Consider the following 26,508-nt stretch of genomic DNA (forward strand, 5'->3'; position numbering starts at 1 on the left):
CATCCCCGTCGTTGCTGTGTCCGGTACGTGCTTTGCTTACCTATCTGGACTGCACGCAGAGCTTTAGACACTTTGAGCAGCTCTTTGTATGCTTTGGGGGACAGCAGAAAGGAAACGCGGTCTCCAAACAGAGGCTTTCCCACTGGGTAGTAGATGCCATTTCATTAGCTTATCACACTCAGGCCGTGCCCCCCCTTGCGGGTCCGAGCTCACTCAACAAGAAGTGTTGCGTCCTCGTGGGGACTGGCCAGGGATACCTCCCTGGCAGACATTTGTAGAGCAGCGGGTTGGGCGACATCCAACACCTTTACGAGATACTATAATCTCAGGGTTGAGTCATTTTCATCCCGTGTTTTCTCAGGTCCGAGCCAGTAGAACTCGGTAACACACTGATGGGCTGGCTGGGTGAATCGCTTGCATATAGCGCCCTTTCCCTCGCTTGAGGTAAAACTGCGTCTTTTTTCCTAGGAGATTCCACTCAACTCGAATCCCTGGTAAATTCCTCCCTAGCCCTCATGGGTCCACAGTTCGGCGAAGGAACTTGCTGACCCAATCCACTGCAGGTACTCAAATCTACCCTGTACTGGAATAGGTGCTTCACAGGGTGAGGACTCCTACGCGGACTCCCCCTGTGTGTATTTTCCACGATACGGTCCCCTTACGAGCAGACCCGCATTTTCCTTAGGCAGTTCCGGCTGTCTGGGCCACTTCTCTTCTCCATATACACAACGTCATTAGGACCCATCATCCAGTCACATGGTTTCTCTTACCACTGCTACGCTGATGACACACAACTCTACTTGTCTTTCCAGCCCAACGACACCACAGTGACCACTCGATTCGCTGCCTGTCTGGCAGACATCTCAGCCTGGATGAAGGAACACCACCTGCAACTCTACCCAGCCAAGACCGAACTCCTTGTCTTTCCAGCCAACCTTGCTGTTGAACACAACATCACCATGCAGCTGGGTCCAACTACAGTGTCGCCTTCCAAAACGGTCAGAAATCTAGGGGTAACCATTGATGATGAGCTAAATTTCACAGACCACATCTCAAAGACTGCAAGATCATGTAGATTTACACTCTACAATATCAGGAAGATAAGACCTTTCCTCTCTGTACATGCCACACAACTGCTCGTTCAGTCATTTGTTATAACTGAACTGGACTACTGTAACACTCTCATTGCAGGCCTTCCTGCATGTGCTCTGCAAATAATTCAGAATGCAGCAGCACTACTGGTCTTTAATGAACCAAAGAGAGCACGTTACATTTACATTTACATTTATGCATTTGGCAGACGCTTTTATCCAAAGCGACTTACAGTGCAATTATTGCAGGGACAATCCCCCCGGAGCAACCTGGAGTTAAGTGCCTTGCTCAAGGACACAATGGTGGTGGCTGTGGGGTTAGAACCTGTGACCTTCTGATTAACAGCCCTGTGCTTTAGCCACTACGTTACACCACTCTTTGTCTCTCTCTACTGCCTGCCGGTTCATGCACGTACTAAATTCAAGGCCCTGATGCTGGGATACAAACCAGTCACTGGGTCTGCTCCAGCATACCTAAAAACATTTATGCAGAGCTACGTTCCCACCAGAAGCCTGCGGTCGGCTAAGGAACGTTGCCTTGTCATACCAAAACAAAGAGGCACCAAAACACTTTCCCGGACTTTCAGTTTCATCATACCACGTTGGTGGAATGACCTTCACAACTCAATCCGTGAAGCTGACTCACTCTCTATCTTCAAAAAATGGCTAAAAACACATCTTTTCCAAGAGCACTTAACCAGTCACAAAAAAAATTTAAAATTTAAAATTTTACAATTCTTGTTGCACTTAAATCTGTTTTGTATACTATTCTGATGATAGTGAAACTTTGTAGTATGGCACTTTTCGTACCTCTATCTCCTTAAGATGATTTGCTTATGTTTTCCTCTTTTGTAAGTCACTTTGGATAAAAGCGTCTGCCAAATGAATAAATGTAAATGTAAATGTGAGGTGGATCGCAGTTCCACCTGGCCGGTAATTTCGGTGAGGTTTGGTGTGGTCCATCCTTAATCCAAGGTTCAGACAATGGCATATTCAGTATCCCATGTCTTATGGTTGGAGTTGGCATCAGTTCATCCTCTGAAGTCAATCATAATAGACTGAAGTGATGTTTGGCTGGCACCGGCTGCATTTAGTCATCATCATTCAGCGACGCATAGCAGTGGAGTCCAACAAGAAGCAGGAATGGTGCTGGATCCAACCGGTTCTGGTGACCTGAGGATAGGAGTTCCGAGGTTGTGACAGGGAAACGAATAAAATAATATAAGCATAGATGCCATTCAATTTATTGCAGAGATATAAATCATGAACAATGTGACTGATTTCTGGTTCCGGCAGACTAAACTAAAGCAGCCTAATTGTGGGTTGGAGGATAAATTAGGTGTATGCCTGGCTAAATAGATGAGACTTTAGTCTAGACTTAAACTGAGGGAGTGTGTCTGCATCTCGAACAGTGTTAGAGAGACTATTCCATAGTTTAGGAGCCAAATATGAAAAGGATCTACCTCCTTTTGTGGATTTTGATATTCTAGGAACCATTAACTCTTTCCCCGCCAGCGTTTTTAAAAAAAAGTTGCCAGCCACCGCCAGGGTTTTTGACGATTTTTGCTAAACTTTAATGGCCCGCAGAATATTTTCTTCCATGAATATATGAAGATGCTATATATCACAATAGAGATCTGAGCCTCTGCTTTTTTTTATCTTCATTTGTTCTTTTTTTATTGCGACTTGAACAGAGGTCGGTTTTGTCAAAAAACAACATTTCAGACAAAAAGCTGATAAAAAGGCATGTTTATGTCTGATACTCCACTTCTTCATGTTTGAGACGATCGCAGTCTGTTTCTTTGATCAAAGAGTTGCATACTCTTTCAAAACATGCGGAGGGGTCTTCCTTACCGTATAACACCTAAAACACGGAAACCCGGAAAATTCTGTGTTTGGCGGGGAAGCGTTTTTTCATAAAACGGAAAATTCAGTGTTTGGCGGGGAAAGAGTTAACAGGCCCGAATTTTGTGATCGTAATGAACGTGATGGAATATAGCGTGGTAGAAGGGTCACTTAAGTACTGCGGAGATAGACCATTCAAAGCTTTGTACATAGTAAACAGAATTTAAAAATTAATACGGAATTTAACAGCTAGCCAATGTAACGATGATAAAATGGAGCTAATATGATCAAATTTCTTGGCTCTCTTTAGCACTCTGGCTGCTGCATTTTGATCCAATTGAAGTTTATTTATTGATCTTGCTGGACGTCCTCCCACTAATGCATTACAATAATCTAGTCTTGAGGTCATGAACGCATGAATTCGATTTTCAGCATCAGCAACAGAGAGCATGTGCCTTAATTTAGCAATATTTCTTGAAGAAAGAAGAATTCTGTTCTACAAACATTGTTAAAATGATTTTCAAAGGACAGATTGGTATAAAATATAACACCAAAGTTCTTCGCTGTTGAAGATGATGTAACAGTACATCCATCGAGAGTCAAATTATATTGTAGTGGCTTATTTTTAGAGTTTTTTGTCAGAATTGAGTAGAAGGAAATTTCTGGCCAGCTAATCTTTTATTTAATTGATACACTCTACTAATTTGGAGAATTGCGAAATCTCATCAGGTTTTGAAGAAATATAAAGTTGTGTATAGTCGGCATAGCAGTAGAAACTTATTCCATGATTCCTGATAATATCTTCCAGATGAAGCATATAAAAGGAGAAAAGAAGAGGCCCTAAAACTGATCCCTGTGGCAATCCATATTCTACTTTTGATAATTCCTAATTTACAGTGGTTACATTTACAGTGGTAGCGGCCTGCTAAATATGACCTAAACCATGCTAATGCAACTCCACAAATGCCAACATAATTCTCTAGCCGATTTTAGAGAATGTTGTGATTTATCGTGTTGAATGCGGCACTAAGATCTAAAAGCACTAGAAATGAAATGCAGCCGCAATCAGATGATAAGAGCAAGTCATTTGTAGTCAACTCTGATAAGTGCAGTCTCTGTGCTGTTATGAGGCCTAAATCCTGACTGAAATTGTTCGTATATACTATTTCTCTGTAGAAATGAACATGACAGTTGATTGCATAATTCCAATTTTGTTTCTGATTATTTCAATTTTATCTGTAAAGAAATTAATGAAGTCATTACTCTTAATATCTGGTTCTGTTGAGGCTTTATTCCTATCCAATTTAGCCACAGTACTGATAAACCCCTAGGAGTTTTGTGGTTATTTTCTATGAGTTTACTAAAATATGCTGACCTGGCAGCTTTTTGTGCTGGTCTGTAGCTACAGACACAATCCTTCCATGCACCAAGAAATACTTATTATTTTGTATTTTTCCACATGCGCTCAATTTTCCGAACTGCTCTCTTGAGAGCATGAGTGTGATCATTGTACCATGGTGCAGGGCTCATTTCTTTAATTTTCTTTAATCGAAGTGGGGCGACACTATCAAGAGTGCTAGAGAAGACTGCATTTATATTTTTGTTATTTCATCAAGTTCTTCTGGGCTTTGGGGTTTACTGAGTGTATGAGATAGATCTGGAAGATTATTAGTGAAGCTATTTTTAATGGTCGAAAGAATAGTCCTACCTGAACAATAGCGTGATGTAGATTGAGTAACATTAGCTGATTGCAGCATACAAGAGACGAGGCATTGATCCAAGATGTCATTGGTCTGTGGTAGAATTTCTATATTATCAACATCAACCCCATATGACAAAATTAAATTTAGCGTATAATTTTGGCAATGAGTTGGTCCTGCTACATTTTGACTGACTCCAAGAGAGTTGATAATATCGATAAATGCTAATCCCAATGTATCATTTTCATCATCTATGTGAATGTTGAAGTCAAGTCATGTCAAGTGGGTTTTATTGTCGTTCTACCATATACAGTTAGTACAGTATACAGTGAAACGAGACAATGTTCCTCCAAGACCATGGTGCTACATAAAACAACATAGTACAAACATAGAACCACATGAGACTACACAGGCTAAATAACATACCTACGTGCAAACGTGTGCAAAAAGTAGGGGACAGTACAATAAATGACTAAAAATGAACAGGACAATACGCACAGTGAGAGACAGTGAGAGACAGTGCAGCGCCGACCAGTACACAGTAGTGCAAAAAGATGACAGTTTCTAAAAATGCCAAATGTAAACATAATATACTATGAGATATTGTTCTATGGACATAGCAGTTGTTGAGGTAGCAGCCAGGTATAAAGTGACAATAATTCAAGTGCAACTCAGGACACGTGTGTGTGTGTGTGTCAGTCCAGTCTCTGTGTATTGAGGAGTCTGATGGCTTGGGGGAATAAGCTGTTACACAGTCTCGCCATGGGGTCACCCACAATGCTGGTTGCTTTGAAGATGCAGTGCTTTTGGTAAAAGTCTTTGATGGAGGGAAGAGAGACCCTGATGATCTTCTCAGCTGTCCTCACTATCCTCTGCAGGGCTTTGCGGTCCGAAATGGTGCAATTCCCAAACCAGGCAGTGATCCAGCTGCTCAGGATGCTCTCAATTGTCCCTTTGTAGAATGTAGTGAGGATGAGGGGTGAGAGATGTGCTGGGCTTTCTTGACAATAGAGCTGGTGTTGAGGGTCCAGGTGAGGTTCTCCGCCAGGGACGGGAGAGTGGTGTCTCTTTGCTGAGCGAGTATGCTGCCGAGACGTCACCCAAATGCCCTGCTGCAGGGGCTCTACAGCCAGAACCAGAGTGTGTGTGTTGCTCTCTGTACTGCCCGCATCCAAAACAGTATCTACCGGCTTTTCTTTCTCACTGACCTCCACTAGATTTCAGATGCGTGTCTCTAACTCATTAACCTTCTCAGCCTGACTAATTCCTTACATTTATCACATTTGAGTCCCTCACTGCTGATGGAGGAGACTATTGTAAACATGTGACATGCAATGCAGGAAGAAATAACATGAGCGGATGTTTTTTGTTGTTGGTTGTTCCTGAGCGGTGAGGGTTTGAGATTGATGTGAATCCCTCACACAATTGTTTGTTGTTGTTGGTTGTTATTGACAAGCGGTGCTTTGAGATCGATGCAATAATCTGTGTAACACAGAGGAGAAAAATGGGTGCGCACTGAAAAATGCATGCAGTTTAATCGCGATAAAAATAGAAAGCAGATGCCTAATCTGTTGAAATTGTGCGGAAAATAACCTTTCTCTGCGCAAGTTAGATTTAAAGCAGCACTGGTGTTGCAGCCTTCCTTCCTTCTTTTTGTCTTTGGCTGATCACATGCCTGACACTTGCATAGGGATTTTAAGTGTGAGCCCTGCTTTTGTCAAATTTTCCAAAAGTATAAAGTTATCAAAACCAGAAGCTTTGTGGGTAATCCATGCAAAAATCTGATAACGTGGATGTCTAAACCTTTTAACAAGTTGTTATATACAGTCTGGACCAGTGACTGTGAACTCCTCCCCTTTAAATGTAATAGCGGAAACAAAGTTTCAGCATGTTTACCATTTACATATTGCGTCTCAAAATCATAGAATATGTACTTGTTGCTAGGTGCCTCTAGCTTTATTGGTTGTATAAAGCATTGATTTACACTTAATCAATTCCTCTCCACAATGGATATACCGTTTAGCTGCACACTTGTGTGTTTTGGGGTTGGTGGCACTGACATGTTAACGTCTATTAAATTTTTGGCAGTAACGGCACTGTGCAAACTGTTGACCTACTTGCGGTTGCTTATGAACGTTTAAATCAGATTTGCAGTACTAAAAACAGTCGCAGCTTTGCTATTTTTTATGAGGTCTTATAACAATCAGGACCATTGCTGATATCACAGACATATTTGCAACGATGATCTCTTTGGTTAGTAAAACCCTGGTAGCAGTAGTCACACCATATGGAGTGCCTATGAACGCATTCAACTTCTTAACCCTCTGGGGTCGACGGACATGCTGGCGCGTCCTGCTGGATATTTTCATCATTACAGCTGAAACAACTTAAAATACTCATTTTGGGGCATACAGATAAGTTTAAGACATCATTAGAGACTATAAAGGGTCTACTTTTATTTTTGTACACTCACAATAACAACAAAACCTTGTGCTTTCGTAAAATAAAGAAAATAAAAAGGGTGAGCTTTCAGCTGTCTCCGTGTTTACGAGCATATTTCTGAAAAAAATGAACTGAAACTCTGCAAATATTTATCACATGAAACATATGTCTAAAGAAAGCTTAACTTTCTACCTCATTTTTTATTCTTCCACTTGCGCTGCATTTTCTGAGCTGAGAGCATGAGTGTGATCATTGTACCATGGTGAGTGGCTTTTTCTTCAATTTAAGCTTCTACTTTTAAATAAAACAATTCAAATTTAAAACAAATATTATCCTGCAATGTAATCTGTATGAAACAAAGCACTGTACATTTTTTATAGGCTTATCTCATTATAGGTAATGTGATCACACCCACCAGCAGAGCGGGACTCCGATGAACATTTGTATTTTGAAGAGAGACTTGATTCAGCAGAGGATCAAAGACTTTGGTCATTCATCTTACAGTTCAAACACAATTGATGTTTAAATCACTGACCCTTAACACTTAGTTTAATAATTTTAAACCATGATTTTACCTATACATAATTAATATTTACATTACATTCATAATGTTAGCCAGAGGGGAACTGGCCCCCACAGTGAGTCTGGTTTCTCCCAAGGTTATTTTTCTCCATTAATCTACATCTTATGGAGTTTTGTGTTCCTTGCCACAGTCGCCTACAGCTTGCTCACTGGGGTTATTAATACAATTATCATTTAATTATTTTGAAACACTATTAAAAATCGTATTTTATCTAAATTACACAATGATGATTAATCGACTTTATAGACATTACAGTTTTATCGTCTGTTAATGCTGATAATCTGTAAAGCTGCTTTGAAACGATGTGTGTTGTGAAAGGCGCTATACAAATAAAATTGACTTGACTTGACTTGATAACATTTTGGATGAGTAAGTCATTTAGTTTTCATTAGTTGACATGCTATTTTATATAAACATGTACATATTTTACTAGTGGGACTGTTTCCAGACTTGCCAGAGAGGATTCAGAGTATTGACATTTGAAATATATCCTAATAAGCAAGTTTTAGTTACATTTAAATGCTGTTTAGGCTAAAGCAGGTATTTAAATTGTATGCTGTATGATATAAATATGGTACGTATTATGATATAAAATTATATGAATGTTTAAAATATATTTGATCTAGTGTTTATGCTGCCTCATTATCATCAATGCTTGTGCTTGCAAATATGTGTTAGGGTTAAATGAGTAAAATGCACTTTAAATATGCTCATATTAGAAAATCAGCATATTATAATGATTTCTGAAGGATCATGTGACACTGAAGACAGCAGTAATGATGCTGAAAATTCCACTTTGATCACAAATTGCATTTTACAATATATTAAAATAGAAAACTGTTCTTTTAAATTGTAAAATGAGATCACACAATGTTTTTACTCTATTTTGGATCAAATAAATGCAGTCTTGGTGAGCAGAAGAGACTTCTTCTAAAACATTTAAATGGTAGTGTAGGTCTAAAATGATGTAAAGTCTTTAATTAAAGATGAAACTTTTATGTAACTTCTTTTAACTTAAAACTTGATTTTGATCATTTAGTCTCCTCACATTCATTCTCTTTCTGTCACATTCCTCATTGATAGGCCCAGGGGAGGGGTCTTTTGTGTCCTCAGGTGTGAATTACCTCAATATTCGTGTGAATTACATCAATATTCATGTTAGTTCATGCCTCCTCGCATATGAGCTTTCAACAAGAAATGTGTCTTACAAAAGTTAAAGTACTATATTGATTTGTATGAATGAGTGATCAGGATGGTTTTCACATCATTTTGTAGCAAACGCTCTAGGCTACAAGATCCAGTTCTCAAAGTTCTTGTGGACAAATGTTTAGTATTTGTTATATGGGCTTATTTCAATGATTTAAAAATGTTGTTTTTTCAAAAACCATGCATAAACGTTATTTTCTCAAAAAGACTTTAGCCATTAATGTGTCCTTAAGTAACTGAAAAAAGCACAAATGTCAAGGCATGTCAAACTTCTCCAGGGTCCAAAACACCGTCAGACCCCAGAGGGTTAATCATTAAATAGTGGCTATTGTGCAGGTACAAGAACACTGTCTTGTGATGTTGTGCGTCATTGGACGTATACTTCTCCAACACAACAGTGCATGACCTATGGAATACCATTATTTAATGTCTAACATCTGTTCAAATTGTGTGATATCATTAAACCCTATCTTATGCTGTTATCTGTTCGCCGCAGATCCGTGTGTGGTTTTTGAGGGTTTAGAAAATGTGCCAAGCAGATTGCAAAACACAGATTATTTGAAGTGTTGATGGGGCAGAACAGATTCATCCTGTTTCTGATGATCACTTTGTTATGGGCAAGATCACGTCTCTTTCAAACCACACCCTCTTGTTTACTCCTTGCTATAGTCACATTTAGATCCAAACTATCATCAACCCACACATCAGTTACTTTGCATTATCTTTTCAATCTGATTTGTGAAGACATCCACACTGTAATCATTGCTAGGTGACAAGACAGTGTTAACATCAGTGGTTAGACTAGGACCTCTCAATGTTATGTTAATTAACCCGTCATCCCCAGCCAACAGTCTGGAAAACTACAATATTTCGGACAAAATATCCTGCAAAAATATAGTTTAGGCTGCTAAGTCTGTGGCAGATATCACACACACAGATTTATATGCCGACGTATTTCCAAACTATTGAATCTGAGTGTCGGGACCACAGTATAACCACCAATATCATACCCTCTCTTACATGCTTGTCAATATCATTTCGGTTTAATCACATTTGTGGTATTGTAGGATGTACCCTCGCCCACCTGTAAAAAATGTAAAATGCTATCTAATGCTGAATTTGGATCTGGTTCTGGTTGATCGTCTGACATTGATCTCACAATGTTTAATAATTCCAATATTGTACCAGTTGTAGACTCAGATCTATTCATCTCCTCCATTGTCTGAATTAAATAGAGCAATGTTTCTGTGTTGCTGCACTGTTCAAGGGGGATCTCACTGTTGTCGCATCGTCTAGACATTGCTGCTGGCCCTGGATAACAACCATCTGACTCCCAACAACGTATTGGCATTTTTAAATCAGATGTTTTTTTTTATTTAATCCACACGTACACTTAAAATAACAAAGGAAACAACTAAGGAAATAAAACTATTCCCCCATACAGTAAAAATAAAAACAGTAACAAAACATTTTGTTACAACCAAACTAAACTATTACAACCAAACTAAAACAACATACACTAGGAATAAATGTTGAGGGAACAAAATGTTTTAAAAAATTACATTTTTACAACTCGCCCAAGTTTATTTTTAAGCATGAGTATGACCCGCTTTTAACAAGTCCATTGTCAGGTTTTGATCACTGCTTGACTATTACTTGTTTAATCCAGATACCTTGTTGTTATAGTTTGGCCATCACAGATTGTTTATAATCATCCTGCTTCTTCTCAACGGTATCAAAATGCTCCTTAACTTTGTTGAAATGCCTCTCAATGGCATTAATATGGCCCTCAATGGCGTTAAAATGTCCCTCAGTGGTCTTGAAACCATCCTGTATCAGTCCAATTATGTGTTGATTGTCTGTAACGGGATGTGATCTCTGTCTGTAAGCCTCCTGATTTGAAGGCAGAACCTCACGGTCGGAATCTGCCACAGACACCACTTATAAATGTAAGTCTTTTGAACTGATAATGCTTATCAGAATCAGAATCAGAATCAGCTTTATTGCCAAGTATGCTTACACATACAAGGAATTTGTCTAGCTGACAGGAGCTTCCAGTCTACAACAATACAAACAATACCAAAAACAGCAGCAAGACATAGGTAATTAAAAACAAAAAAGAACACAAAATAAATAATTATACATATACGTACATACACTCACCTTCATACATACCCACATACACACACGTAGTGCAAATCTAATACAATCTGTTATATAAAGAACAAAAAACTGTATATTATGTACAGAGCAATGTAAGTAATGGCAGAGTGGATATGTTGGATAATATAAATTAAAATTAAAATTAAACTGTGTATTGCACATAATTATTGCTCAATGGGGCAATTTCATTGTTCATTAGATGGATGGCCTGAGGAAAAAACTGTTCCTGTGTCTGATGGTTCTGGTGCTCAGAGCTCTGAAGTGCCAGCCAGAAGGCAACAGTTCAAAAAGGTATTGGGCAGGGTGAGTGGGGTCCAGAGTGATTTTACCAGCCTTTTTCCTCACTCTGGAAGTGTATAGTTCTTGAAGGGGGGGCAGGGGGCAACCAATAATCCTCTCAGCAGACCGAACTGTCCTTTTGTAGTCTTCTGATGTCTGATTTCGAAGCTGCACCAAACCAGACAGTTATTGAAGTGCAGAGGACAGACTCAGTGACTGCTGAGTAGAACTGTTTCAGCAGCACTGGTGGCAGGTTGAACTTCCTCAGCTGGCGAAGGCAGTACAACCTCTGCTGGGCCTTTTTCACAATGGAGTCGATGTGTATCTCCCACTTCAGGTCCTGTGAAATGGTAGTGCCCAGGAACCTGAATGACTCCACTGCTACCACAGTGCTGTTTAGAATGGTGAGGGGGGACAATGTTGGGGTGTTATGTTATGTCACACCGTCAGGTATAAATAAAATATCTCTGTTGTCTATTGCCCTTGCTAAAGTATATTGATCACCTGGGCCGTGCTCAGATTTTCTTGGTGAAACATCAGAAAGCAAAACGGTCTAGATGAACTTAAGAAATCATAAATACAATCTTCTCTAGCACTCTTGATAGTGTCGCCCCCTTTTATTGAAGAAAATTGAAGAAAAAGCCACTCACCATGGTACTATGATCACACTCATGCTTTCAGCTCAGAAAATGCAGCGCAAGTGGAAGAATAAAAAATTAGGGGTATTTTGCTATGCATGGAAGGATCTCTGTACTAACAGTCAGGTTAGTATATTATAGAAAACTCATTGAAAATAATCACAACACTCCTAGTGATTATTCAGTACTGTTGCTAAATTGGTTAGGACTAAAGCATATATTAATAATTAAGAAGAATAAAATAGGATTTATAGATAATTGGAAGAGTTTTTGGGGTAGACCTGAGCTGCTAAAGAGTCAGGTCTTTATTTTATCAGTTTATTACTATCCCTCCAGGGAAGGTGCCGCTCTTCTCTCTAGTAATTTGGCTCATAGTCTTAATAATGATAGTATTTGACTAACTGGGGACCAGGTCAGGAAGCAGACAAACTGGTTAATCCGAATGTCTGCTAGCTGCCTTGAGACGTCACAAAGGTCACATAAACTACAACACATAGAGACAGTATCTCCTAGATATCTCATAGAGACTGTGTCTGTTCCCCGAACTATCAAACACAAAACCCTCACTAAATAATTTAGAAAAAAACTTGATTAAGGTCAAACTTGAACAAAACAAACACATTAAAAATACACATCATATAAAAATAGGGCTACTAAACATTAGATCTCTTTCTACAAACGCACTAATTTTTTATGAAATTATTACAGATCATAGATTGGATGTGCTCTGTTTGACAGAAACCTGGCTTAAACCGGATGAATATATCAGATTAAATGAATCTACTCCCCCAGGTTATTGTTATAAACATGAACCTCATCTGAAGGGTCGAGGAGGAGGTGTTGCTACAATTTACAGTGAAGTTTTTGGTGTTACTCAGAGGACAGGGTATAAATGTAAGTCTTTTGAACTAATAATGCTTAATGTGACACCGTCAGATATAAATAAAAAATCTCTGTCGTCTTTTGTCCTTGCTACAACGTATACATAACCCGGGTCTTATTCTGATTTCCTTGGTGAATTTGCAAATTTTTTATCAGATCTTGTAGCTACTGTTGATAGAGCTTTAATTGTTGGTGACTTCAACATTAAAATAGGTAATGAAAATATCGATAAATGCTAATGCAAATGTATTATTTTCATTGAGTCAGACAAAATGTAACAGGACCAACTCATCACTATAATCATACGCTAGATTTAATTCTGTCATATGGAGTTGATGTTGATAATATAGAAATTCTGTAGCAGAGCGATGACATTACCTTGTCTCTTGTATGCTGCAATCAGCTAATGTTACTCAATCTACACCACGCTATCGTTCAGGTAGAACTATTCTTTCAACCACTAAAGATAGCTTCACTAATAATCTTCCAGATCTATCTCATACACTCAATAAACCCCAAAGCCCAGAGGAACTTGATGAAATAACAAAAATATAAATGCAGTCTTCTCTAGCACTCTTGATAGTGTTGCCCCACTTCGATTAAAGAAAATTAAAGAAATAAGCCCTGCACCATGGTACAATTATCACACTGATGCTCTCAAGAGAGCAGCTCGGAAAATGGAGCGCATGTGGAAAAATACAAAATTATAAGTATTTCTTGGTGCATGGAAGGATAGTGTCTGTAGCTACAGACAAGCACTAAAAGCTGCCAGGTCAGCATATTTTAGTAAACTCATAGAAAATAACCACACAAATCCTAGGGGTTTATCAGTACTGTGACTTAATTGGTTAGGAATAAAGCCTTAACAGAACCAGATATTACATTGCAGCACAAGAGTAATGACTTCATGAATTTCCTTACAGATAAAACTGAAATGATCAGAAATAAATTTGGAATTATGCAGTCATCTGTCATAGCACCTCAGAAAACAGTGTCTAATAATTTTCATCACGTGCAACTTCAATCCTTCACTGTCATAGGTCATGAAGAGCTAACAAAACTTATCGAAACATCAAAAGCCACAACATGTTTGTTAGATCCTATAACAACTAAGCTCTTAAAAGAGGTATCGCCTGTAATTTCAGCACCTCTTCTTAATATTATTAACTCCTCGCTATGCTTAGGACATGTCCCAAGAAACTTTAAAATGGCAGTTATCAAACCGCTTATGAAGAAGCCACAACTTGATCCTGGAAAACTGACTAATTATAGACCGATTTCAAATCTCCCGTTTATGTCAAAAATACTAGAAAAGGTAGTATCCTCTCAAATATGTTAATTTCTACATTGAAATTGTATACATGAACCTAATTTTGAATTTAGGCCTCATCACAGTACAGAGACTACGCTTATCAGAGTAAATGACTTGCTCTTATCATCTGATCGCGGCTGCATTTCTCTTCTAGTGCTTTTAGATCTTAGTGCTGCCTTCGAGATGATAGATCATGACATTCTCTTGAATAGGGTGGAGAATTATGTTGGCATTAGTGAACTTGCATAAGCATGGTTTAGGCCCTATTTAGCAGACTGCTACCACTTTGAATGTGTAATCAAAATTGTAAAATCAAACAAAAGTTAAGTATGTAATGCCACAGGGATTAGTTATAGAGACTCTCCTTTTCTCCTTATACATGCTTACCCTGGGAGATATTATCCACTTTTATGCTGATGTAAGATATTTGGTATTTGACATTTAGAAGGGAATTTAGGGTATGAAAATATGTGAGCTATGAACTAAATTAGACTGTCCTTATTGTACATTATTAGGTAATGAAATGTATAATGGAATTCGACAACCATTATAAATTAGATACAGTGCATCCGGAAAGTATTCCCAGCGCTTCCCTTTTTCCACATTTTGTTATGTTACAGCCTTATTCCAAAATGGATTAAATTCATTATTTTCCTCCAAAATTCTACAAACAATACCCCATAATGACCACGTGAAAGAAGTTTGTTTGAAATCTTTGCAAATTTACATGAAATCACATGTATTTCACAGTCTTTGCTCAATACTTTGTTGAAGCACCTTTGGCACCAATAACAGCCTCAAGTCTTTTTGAGTATGATGCTACAAGCTTTGCACACCTGTTTTTGGGTAGTTTCTCCCATTCTTCTTTGCAGGACATCTCAAACTCCATCAGGTTGGATGGGGAGCGTCGGCGCACAGCCATTTTCAGATCTCTCCAGAGATGTTCAATCGGGTTCAAGTTTGGGCTCTGGCTAGGCCACTCAAGGACATTCACAGAGTTGTTCCATAGCCACACCTTTGTTATCTTGGCTGTGTGCTTAGGGTCATTGTCCTGTTGGAAGAACCTTTCCAAATCATGTCCAATCAACTGAATTTACCACAGGTGGACTCCAATCAAGTTGTAGAAACATCTCAAGGATGATCAGTGGAAACAGGATGCAACTGAGCTCAATTTTGAGTGTCATGGCAAAGGCTGTGAATACTTATGTACATGTGATATTTTTCGTTTTTATTTGTAATAAATTTGTAAAGATTTCAAACAAAATTCTTTCACATTGTAATTATGGGGTTTTGTTTGTAGAATTTTGAGGAAAATAATGAATATTATCCATTTTGGAATAAGGCTGTAACATAACAAAATGTGGTAAAAGTGAAGCGCTGGGAATACTTTCTGGATGCACTGTAAATGACAAATAACTAGATTAATCTCCACCATTAAAATCATAATACAACGTATCCGCTCACAATTTGTACTGTAAGGAATTAGCTTTAATAAGTGAATTATGATTAATTCACTTATTGAATTGATATTATTCTCATGGCTTATTGGAAATAATATAACACGGATTTAGGTACAGCTTTGAAGAATGGTACAAGAGAAATGATATTCATTGTCATCAGCTTCCTCCATGTAACCAAGCGAGCGTTTGCTTATCAAATTTGACAGTCTTTCATTAATATTTGTACGTGTAGGTAAAGCAGTCAATGGAAAGGAGGAGGCGAGAACCGGCTTTTCAACATAAATAATAGTTTAATAATAAACTGAAACAAAAGACAACATACACACATATGACGGACATGTCCGTAAACTATCTCTCTCTCCCGCACAATCCTCCGCAGTCGGCCTTTATCCCTCTCGGAGGCTTGATTAGCCTGATAAGGGACCGGGTGTGTATAATCACGACCCGGCCCCGCCCTTCGCCCTGCCACAGTAACAAATCATGAAAATCCCTATGTACAAATCATGCTGGTTAATTCCTTGTTTATACCACATGGATAAAATACACACATTTTAAATAGGTACATCAGGCTATAATCATTAATTTGTCAGTTATACAAGTTACCACAGTTCAAAGACATTTTCAGAATTACCTAGCAAGACTAGGTCTTGTATAAATCGTGGATTTAAATGCATTCTGTACATTTTAGAAGGCTGAATCGGTAAAGTACTGTGACTTTGTGTAAAATGTTCCTGGATTAAGATGAAATGTCTTAGTATTCGAGTTATGCAAATCTGATGGTCTTTTGGAGACTTATCAAGGAAAAGTATGCTTTGACTCTGTGTGGAAGTTCAGAAAGTCTGGCTGAGGGCCTTTCTGACCCATGACACATTTGCTTTAAATTAGGTTGTTTAGAGTGTCTTGACCATTTTATTGTTCAAAAACAGGCCGTCAGTTCAATACTTTGATTATGAGGAATTCCAGGATTAAAAGGGTAAATCCTAGATTCAAATCATGTTGTTTCAATTCTTCTGCATGTATAATCCAACATATCCCTCTTTCGATTGAAGACGTTTGAAGTGGAAGCAAACATCTGCAATCACTGGAAAACAAGCAGAATAAGCCAAACACAAATAACAACAACACTTCCGTCAAAGCTAAAGCACTGGTGCATTAATTATTCAGTAAGCCTTCTTGCATTGAGGATTCTTGGGATGTTTCAGTACTCGTGGACTCTTCTACAATTGTTCATGTTTTAGAGTCATCCTTATTTATCTTAAGTGGTTAAGAAACCTGTAAAGGGTAATTTAGTTTTTATTGGGGTGAATCCTCGTGAAAACGATCGATTGTTTGTAAAATTAAACTGATTAGAGTCAGTTCCGTTCTGCCTTGTGAATTCCTTCTGCCTTGTTTCTGTCACAATTCAGAACCAAAGGTGAAGGAGTACCCATTTAGAACCAGGATGATTGAGTTTTGTTTGACACTCTTCACTTGGGAAGTACCGAAGTCTAAGTCATAACATGAAGGCTTGCGTTCTTTTGGAAATTGATCCGCATGGTTCAATAGTGTAGTTTAATGCGTTAAGTTCCTTCAATTTAATTGGGATGGTTTCTTTGTCCACAATATCATGGCATATCACGGATAAATGTCTTATTCGCACAATGCTTTCTGAATGCTCTATGAATTCATGGTGGCTCATGAACAAAAAGCATGAGGAGTCAATCCTGATATAATGCCCTTGACTTTCTTGCTAGCTAACTGGATTAGCTTTAGCATTTTGCCTATTTGAGTGTGTCCTATCATGATGTGTAAGTTACATAACCAATGTTGAGGGGGTTAGTGTGACCTCATATGGATTAGTGTAGCTAGGGTTTCTGAGTACCTTAACCCTTTCCTGCCTGAGCCCAAAATTACACCTGAACTGTATATACCATAGTGAAGAGAATAACTAGGGCTTTCAAATAATATAAATATATGTATGATTATTTAAGGCTAATCATACTTTATCAACAAGCTTTCACACAGTAATTTTTACAAAAATCTTCTCCGGCCACTATACTTTCATTTTAATTACAAGCTAGAGGGAAACTTGGAGTGTATGAAATATACATAATTTTGTGGGCAATGTAGAATAACAGATTAGAAATATAATATATTTTTAAGTTATGACCATTCTAGTGATTAGTGGGAAATCGGAATAAAACAAACATTTAGAATGTTAAGATACATTTCACATGACCACTCCTCAAATACTCCTTTTGAGCACCTGTAATAATAAATTGAGATTGCATCTGAAATTGAAGGACACAAACACTGAAATATACATTTTATGTGTTCAATTAAACACACATTTTAATTTGAACATTAAAATTACTCACAAATTACACAGCAAAGCATACAAAATCAAACTTTTGAACTATCTACAGTAAATGCATTTTTAATAAAGAATGCAGGAACATAATATATATAAATTCATAAATACTCAACAACTGCAATACCTGTGGAGAGAAGAGAGGGAGAAACGAAAGGAGGAGGAGGAGGAGGAGAATAACACCAGTAAACACAGCTCAACCTAGGCCTCTTCACGAAACTGGTCACACTCAGCTGAGTTCCAAGACTGAAAACAGATCCTATCATGAACCAAGCAAAGTATTTTGCCAATACATTCCCCGGCGTGCAACAAGCTACTTTAGTTTTATTTTCAGTCCTACTTTTCCAATAGCATAGCCAACATATCTTAGAGGACTCTTCAAATGTAGGGACATGGGCTGTGTGGAGTGATGCAAAGGAGGGACTACAGGCTTTAGTGTATGCAAAGGGAAATTTGCATGAATATCAGTACCTCCCAGCTGACGAGTCAGGTTTTCTCTTAAATCTATCTGGGTTAAGTTCACCAGTCTACGCTCATCCCCTGGTGCTGAATGAATGTGTTGCCATTCCTTAAACAATATGAAACTATTGACAACAGCAATGTCTATGAAGTGGAGAAAAAATGTGTTTTTTGTAGGATGTCATAAGAATTTATAATTTGGTCTGACCTATCAACACCAAACATATTTTTGTTATAATCACTGATGACAGAGGGCTACTTCTTTTGTCCAGTCGCCATCATTTTTTACAAACCTAGTCATTTCGGTTGAGCAATTTACATTGTGGAAATTGGAGAGGCATGTAACTGAACGCATGTGCTTCCACAGAATTACAAGTATATTCCCCTCAATCTTACTCCACCTCATATCCACATGAGCTGTCTTGTGTTCCTATCTTTTGATTTCTTTAAATTCTGCAAGAAACAGTTTACAATTCACCCTGCATGTCCCACAGGCATTTGTTCCAATTCCTAACAAATTAACCATAAGAGCTGGGGATGTGTAAAAGTTGTCAAACCAAACATTGTGGCCCTGGTCTTTGGATGGCTAAAGTAACGATTCAACTAATTTGGTGACCATGTCAGTGACATGCCCATCACGACTACCTGTGTAAACATTAAATAATATACCCTGAGTCTGATGTTGCAATTACCCGTAATTTAAAACCCCACGAGTAGGCTTTAAATCTTGACAAGCTATAGACTTGACCAAACGTTCATTTATTGCGAGATTTTGGTTAGGCTGAAAGTGCTGCTTGCATTTTTGTTTAAGGTGGTCCATAAGATAACACAACTTCTTATGGTGATCCTGATTATCCTGTGTGGTAGGGCGGTAACATATAGAGCTGCTAAAAGAACCTTCGCCCACAAGCCCTGAATTGACTTGGTTCTCCATTGATGATGGGAATCATGGAGAATTGAAAACCCCATGTAATGAGCAACCCAAGAAATGTGTAGAATTCATCGGGGGTCACCTTAATTCAAGCGCCTTTGTAGCTGGAATATGACGGACAGTTTAGGACGGTTTGTAAACCTTCATATCTCAGCAACTACAGCCTGAGTAAAAAACAGCATGAAAAGTAAATTAGGAGTGGTGGTGGTGTAGTGGACTAAAGCACATTACTGGTCCCCACAGCCATCACCATTGTGGCCTTTAGCAAGGCACTTAACTCCAGGTTGCTCTGGGGGGATTGTCCCTGTAAAAAGAGCACTGTAAGTCGCTTTGTATAAAAGCGTCTGCCAAATGCATAAATGTAAATGTAAATTATAAACATTATATAACCTCTCAAATGGGAGAGGTTTTGGTGCCTGTGAATCGATGTCAGAGTATGAGGGATAAGAAACCAAATCAGGGAATCATTTACGCTTTCTAGCTGACTTGGGACCTGTGCGAGAATGGCTAGCCACACCTAAAATAAGAGTAACAGTGTCAGGTTTACTGTGAGTATCAGTTATATGAGAAATAGAAAGAAACAATACATGCACATTCATATATATATATATATATATATATATATATATACATATACATGCAGTTGATGGTCTTGGCTGGGGATCAGGTTACATCTCATCCTCCATCTTCTCATGGTCCGGGTGTTCCTGCAGTAGTTCCTGGTCCAGCAGATCTTCCTCCTGTGTGCTTATTTCCTCATGCCAATTCCTTCTCTTCTATGAACCTAAGCTCATCAGCAGCGTCCTCTTGAGGGTGCTGAGCAGGGAGCCATAGTCTCTATCCATTCCTTCAACAGAAAAAAGTACACAATAGCCAGCAGTGTGTTCTTCATAAATCCATACACTGAATAGTCTAACCAGAATATCCAAATGCAGACAACCCTCTCACACTTTCCATGAACAGGAAGCTACAAAATCATGTCTGTGTGATAGATGGCTAAGGCTATCTGTTAAATTATAGAAAGATATCTACCATTTTTTATTACATGTGAAAATCAACAAGCTATATAACTTATCTAACTAGCAGGCCAGTTTTCATGTAGGTCTGAACACCGTAAAAAAAATAGTCTGAACAGCGTAAAAAAAAAAAGTCTGCTCTCTGCCTCACATTAGTTTAGGCGGATTTTTAAGCGACAATATTGGCAAAAAAGTTATTGATATCTAGTTAAAAATGTACATAGTATTGCTAGATAATGTTTATTTAGCAAGTTTCACAGAAACTTAATATAAAAAGTAAATCCACACTGGAGGTAATCTCCCGGGATATCCTCTCCGGCTCCGCCCGGGCAAATGAGGATGTGTTGTGGTTTCTGCCAAGAATCACTCTCAAAGTCTTAGGTTTTGATGCCAGAAAATTGGACTTTATTGTTAGAAATAACAAGCTGATCAGTCTACATAGCAACTGAAGCATCTCTGGGGTTTTGTTCACTTAAATACATGTCCTCTAACAAGGTGGGGCTAATACATTCCAAACGTGTCAGGATTATCCATCATCCTATTATTTGACTCTTAATTATTGGAAGTGGACAGGAGACACCTGTGGAAGAGCTTCACCATATATTTTCTTAGCAGTCAAGAGAGCACCTGCACAGGCCTCTAAATAGACAAACACTTATGTTGAGCACAAATTCCATCCCGACCCCAGGCCTCTACACACACACACTGTAAACTGCATGTTTGACCATCAGAAATAACTGTGGTACAAAATAACTATGTTTACATTGATTATAATTGATAAAAATGTTCCACATATTCCCCCCTCTGTGACTTTCAGAGTCACAGCTTTACTTTCTTTTAACTAGAGTGCAGTTTCATAATTCAGCCGCTTTAGCTATGCTATATAGTGACTCAATTAAGTCACACCACTGCACTACCAATGACCAGATTATGCTACTGCACTCCAGTGGAGATTACAGAACCAAACATCTCCACTCAAATTAGATTAAGAGTAGAGTAAAAGATTCTGTCTCCATATTCATTAAATGAAATATATAAGCATGTTATAAGCATGAACATGCAATTGGTTCAGATTTGATTGTGTTTGCATAGTCTTGTAGAGTACATATTCAAAATATTCATCATATCATTACAGTTATTTTTTTTAATGTAGATGTCTTCAACCAGATACATTGCATATCGTAGAGGGTCACTCATTGGGGAGAGGTTAGGCTAGCACTTTCACCCACAGTATGGCCCATCTTTTATTCATCTTCTTCGTCTTCAATGGAGGTACTTGAATCCTCATTCAATGTTTGTGAATCCCAATTTGGTTTATTAATCCAATCCTGATGATATACACTTTGGTTAACCTCTACTGTAACTTTCCCATTATCTTGACATCTTAGCAATTCCATTTGCTTAACCGTGGCTTTGATAACTAATGACCTTAATAAAGAAAGTACACAACAAAACACTAACCCTCCTATCACTATGCAATTCCCCAAAACATTCTCAATTTAACAAACCATGCAACCCATGCTCCTAACTTTAGATCAAACCAATCCCACATTTGATTATATCTTCCAGCATTTGATTTAACTTCGGTTATTACGTTTTTTAATTTAACCATGACTTCACTAAATGTTCCTCCCGGAGCAGTATTATTTGGTATAAAAGTACAACACTGATCTCCAAACATAACACATACACCCCCTTTGTCTGCCAATAACCAATTAATAGTCTGTCTGTTTTCCCATGTCATTCTACTTGTTTCATGTACTTGTTCTCCTAAAGCAGATAAAGCATCATCAGTGTAATTAATAAATCTTTGTTGATTATAGTAAATATAATTTACTATATTCAACAATTGATCCACTCCACCTTGCTTTGACTTTGTTATGATGAGCAAGTGAAGGCAGACGCGGGACGAGGATCTACTTGCAGCAGTTTATTGAAGAGAAAACGCGAAAACAGACAAAACAGGAACAAAGGAAAGATCCACAATGGGAAAAATCAAACAAAAACACGGAAGACATTCAAAGGGTTAACAGGCAGGATAACATAACGTAGCACACGGATAATAATGACAGACAAGCATCCACAAAACATCAACGATCGACAAGGGAATGGAGAACAAACAGGGTTTATATACACAGGAGACATGATGATGACAAACGACAATCAGGTGAGCACAATGACACAGGGCTGGCAGTGATGAGGGCCGGGGATCATGGGAAGTGTAGTTTTAGACAAAGACAAGTGAAACACAGGGCAGACAACAAGGGAATCGTAACAGACTTCATCTCTAGCCTTAAATTAATTAGGTATACCCCTAGGTTGACCGATTGAGTCTAAAATCACATTAGGGTCTGTTTTATACTCTCTCTTCATTCTATTCCTATCTTCCTTTATGAATTGTCCTGCTTCCCACTGTGCCATAGTAATTTCCTGAATCAATCGTACTCTAACACATATCCCTTTCCATCCTAGTGGTAAGGAAGCCATAAGTTGTTCTTTTCCACAGACCCAAACAAAGTCTGCCACCACTATTGTCTGATCTTCATATAACTCTATTGAAGGTAATGCTATAGTTTGATTTTCATACTCTTCTGGATATATTTTTATTCCCTTTCTCAATCCTTGTGCTTGGAGTACTGAGGCTCTTACAGGTACATTTGATTGCCAAGCATTTGTTTTGTCTAAGTTCCAAGTAGTAGCACATCTTCCCGTAAATTCTCCCAAATCATGAGTTCCTTCAGGTTTACTATAACACTCATACTCTTGGCTATAATCTATGTCATACCATTTTGGAATTTCTACCTTTCCTTTTTTTATTTTAATGTTTTCTTTAATATCCCTATATCTACACCAATCTCCCCAATGTGGTTTATTGTATTGGTCCTTAAGGATAGAATTACCCAAATGCCAAACATTCAGCTGAGCAGTATGGTCTAAGATGCTTTTTTAAATGACAAAAGGTTCTATTAAATTCAGCACATTTTTGATCATGTGGTCATGTGGATTTGTAATTACTGTTACCTTATTTAAGGGTGATTTGGAACACAGTAGGCAATTTTACATACCTTTCTCTCTTGCTGTAAAAGTTTCCCATAAAATATTTAATTTACAAATTTTTTCATGACTATTTATATAATTTTCAATGTTTCTACATTGTTTTGATATCTTTTGTTCTTTATTTGATTCTTGATCTGTTGGGGTTATTATTGAGTTGCTACTGGGTCTGACTGAGGGCTGAAAAATCAATTGTAGGGAATTCTGGTTGAATTTCTGAGTAGTGCTGTTGGCCGTAGCTTGAGCTTGCATTGCCAGATGCAGTAGGTATGTGATGATCATCACACATGCTATTGGACTCATTCCTACCACTCTCTTGATCTTCTCTGCTTTGCTCAGCTCCCTGTGCATCTCTTTCTTAGCTTTTGACATTCTGTACTCTTTCATCCTGTGTCTCTGGTCTCACCACACTTTCTTGCGTATCATCTGGTTCAAGTTTCTCTCCTTCTCCTTCCTTCCTTAGCTCATTAGTGCAAGTGGTAAAGCATCAATCCAGTTGAGTTTAGTACTTCCATATATTTTGTTAAGTTTGGCCTTGATAGTACCATTTACCCTCTCTGCCATCCCTTGGGATTGTGGGTGATAAATACAGCCTAGCCTCTGTTTTATTCTTAGTTGCTGCAATACTGGTTTTACATTTTTTTAATGAATGTTGACCCGAGGGATTACTTTTCTAGTTAGAAATGTAATAACTGTTACTTCCCCCTCCTCCGCTGATGGTATTGCTTCTACCTATCTGCTAAATCTGTCTATTACCACAAGCATGTACCTTTTGCCTTGTACTCACTTTATCATGTCCACATAATCCATTACCAGGTGCTTGAATGGTCCATCTGGTGTTGGTATGTGGCCTATTGGTGTGGCTGTTCCTTACCTAACATTGTTTTTGGCACAAATTTCACATGTGGACAGAAATGAATCTACCATTGCATGTAAGTATGGAGACCAATATCCTTGTGGTTTAATTTTCCTTATCACTTCCCCCATCGCACAATGGTCAAATCCATGCGAATCTGGAATGAGAATGTTTAAAAGTGTGGTTGGTGCGATTATCTGTCATTATGTGAACGCCAAATATCTTGTGCGTCTTTCTTGGCTCCTCTTGGTTTGTTCATATGGATCTGCTTGTTGTTGAATTCTGATTATATCCTCTAACTGATGTTGTGGTTCTATTAAAACTACTGCAGCTAATACTGCCACCTTACATCCTGATGCTTTTTTAGCTTCCAAATCAGCTTTGTTGTTACCCTTAATGATATAATCGTTTCCTTTTTTATGAGGCTGACATTTGATAACAGCTAATTGCTTTGGCAGCATCATAGCAGAAATGAATTGAGCTATCTGTACGTTGTGTTGGATGGGAGTTCCATCACTCTTTTTGAAACCTCTCTGTTTCCACACTGCTCCAAACAGATGACATACACCATGAGCAAAAGCTGAATCAGTAAAAATATTTGCTTATTGTCCTTTTGCTAATTGACATGCAATTGTAAGAGCTTTTAATTCTGCTAATTGAGCAGAACAAGGCTGTACTGGCATAAATTATTCCTTGTCTTTCTTTATTACTGAATAGCCCGTATGAGCTCCCATATAATCTCTAAAACTAGAACCATAAACAAAGTAAATGACTCCTGCCTCAGTGATTGGCGTTGACTCAAGATCTGGTCATAACCTAGTGAATGCCAATTAATTAGCCAAACAGTCATGTGGCTCACCTTCATAAACCAGAGGAATCAATTCAGCTGGATTGACTGTATTACATTGCTTAATGGTAACATCTGGATATGTCAGTAGTGATGAGTATGCTAAAATATGGGCTTGAGTTAAGAAAAAATTCCTTGTTCTAGTAACTCTGCATGAAAAATTATTACTGGGTACCCCATAGTTAATGTAGATGCTTTCTCATATGCATAATATAATGCTGCAAGGCCTTGTTGGTAACATGGTGGGTAACCTTGCACTACATTGTCCAACTTAGTGCTATAGTACGCTATGGGTTGTTTTTTTTCTACTACTGCATGTCTCTTGCATCAATACAGCTGAGTCATAGCCATTAGTTCTGTTTGCCACATACAGGTGAAATGGTATAGTGTAATTGGGATTACTAAGGGCTGGTGCATTTTGTAGTTCTTTTTTTATAGATTCAAATGTTAGCATCGCATCTGTGTTCCACGTTAGTGGAGTATTTAAATTCTGCAGTCCAGCTTGTTTCATTATTTCTCTCAGTGGAGCTGTTTTTATTGCATACTCCTCTATCCAATCAGAACTAAAGCCTGTCATTCCTAGGAAAGTCATCATCAGTCCTACTGTTTGTGGCAATGGTGTTTTACTTATGTCTTCTAAATGATCTGGGGCTATAGCTTTTGTGTCATATGAGATCAATCATCCTAATTATTCCACTTGTGGCTGGCAATACTGTGTTTTTTTTTGGATGCCTTGTGTCCTCCTTGAGCTAATTTAGAAAGTACTTTAATAGAATCTCTATGACACTGTTCCAGTGATGTGGAGCAGATCATTAAATCATCTACATATTGCAGCAGAGCACTGTCTATCATTAGGCCTTCTAAATCAGCTTTGAGAACTTGATTGAATATATGTGGTGAGTGTTTAAATCCTTATGGCATTCTGGTGTAGGAATACTGTTTACCAGCATATGTGAATGCAAACAAGTACCTACTTTCCTTTGTCACCGGAACACTAAAAAAGGCAGAACATAAACCAATCACGGTAAAGTATTTGGCATCAGGGGGGACATTTGTCAGCAGCGTGTGTGGGCTTGGAACATCAGCTAGCCAATCCTCTACTGTATAATTTATTGCTCGTAAGTCATGAACCAGGCGCCACTTAGATTTGTTTGCTTTGATTACAGGAAAAATTTGAGTATTACAGTAACTGTTTGTTTCTACTAATATTCCTGCTCTTACTAGACCTTCAATAGTGTCTTTTATACCTGTTTCAGCCTCAGGATGCAACGTGTACTGTGATTTTCTTGGCAGACATACACCTGGCTTAAGGTGTATTCCTATTGGGCTGGCTGAATTTACCAGTCCTACATCTGTGTCATGCTGAGACCATAATTCTATTGGTACCTGACGTT

At 38.2% G+C, this 26,508-nt stretch overlaps 1 pseudogene; it reads right to left on the reverse strand.

Moving 5' to 3' along the window:
* Positions 1-2,426: 2,426 nt before the first annotated feature.
* Positions 2,427-23,798, reverse strand: LOC127659521 (uncharacterized; annotated as a pseudogene).
* Between the last annotated feature and the right edge of the window lie 2,710 nt (positions 23,799-26,508).

Source organism: Xyrauchen texanus, chromosome 19 (assembly GCF_025860055.1).
Source record: "Xyrauchen texanus isolate HMW12.3.18 chromosome 19, RBS_HiC_50CHRs, whole genome shotgun sequence".
NCBI classification, from domain to species: domain Eukaryota; kingdom Metazoa; phylum Chordata; class Actinopteri; order Cypriniformes; family Catostomidae; genus Xyrauchen; species Xyrauchen texanus.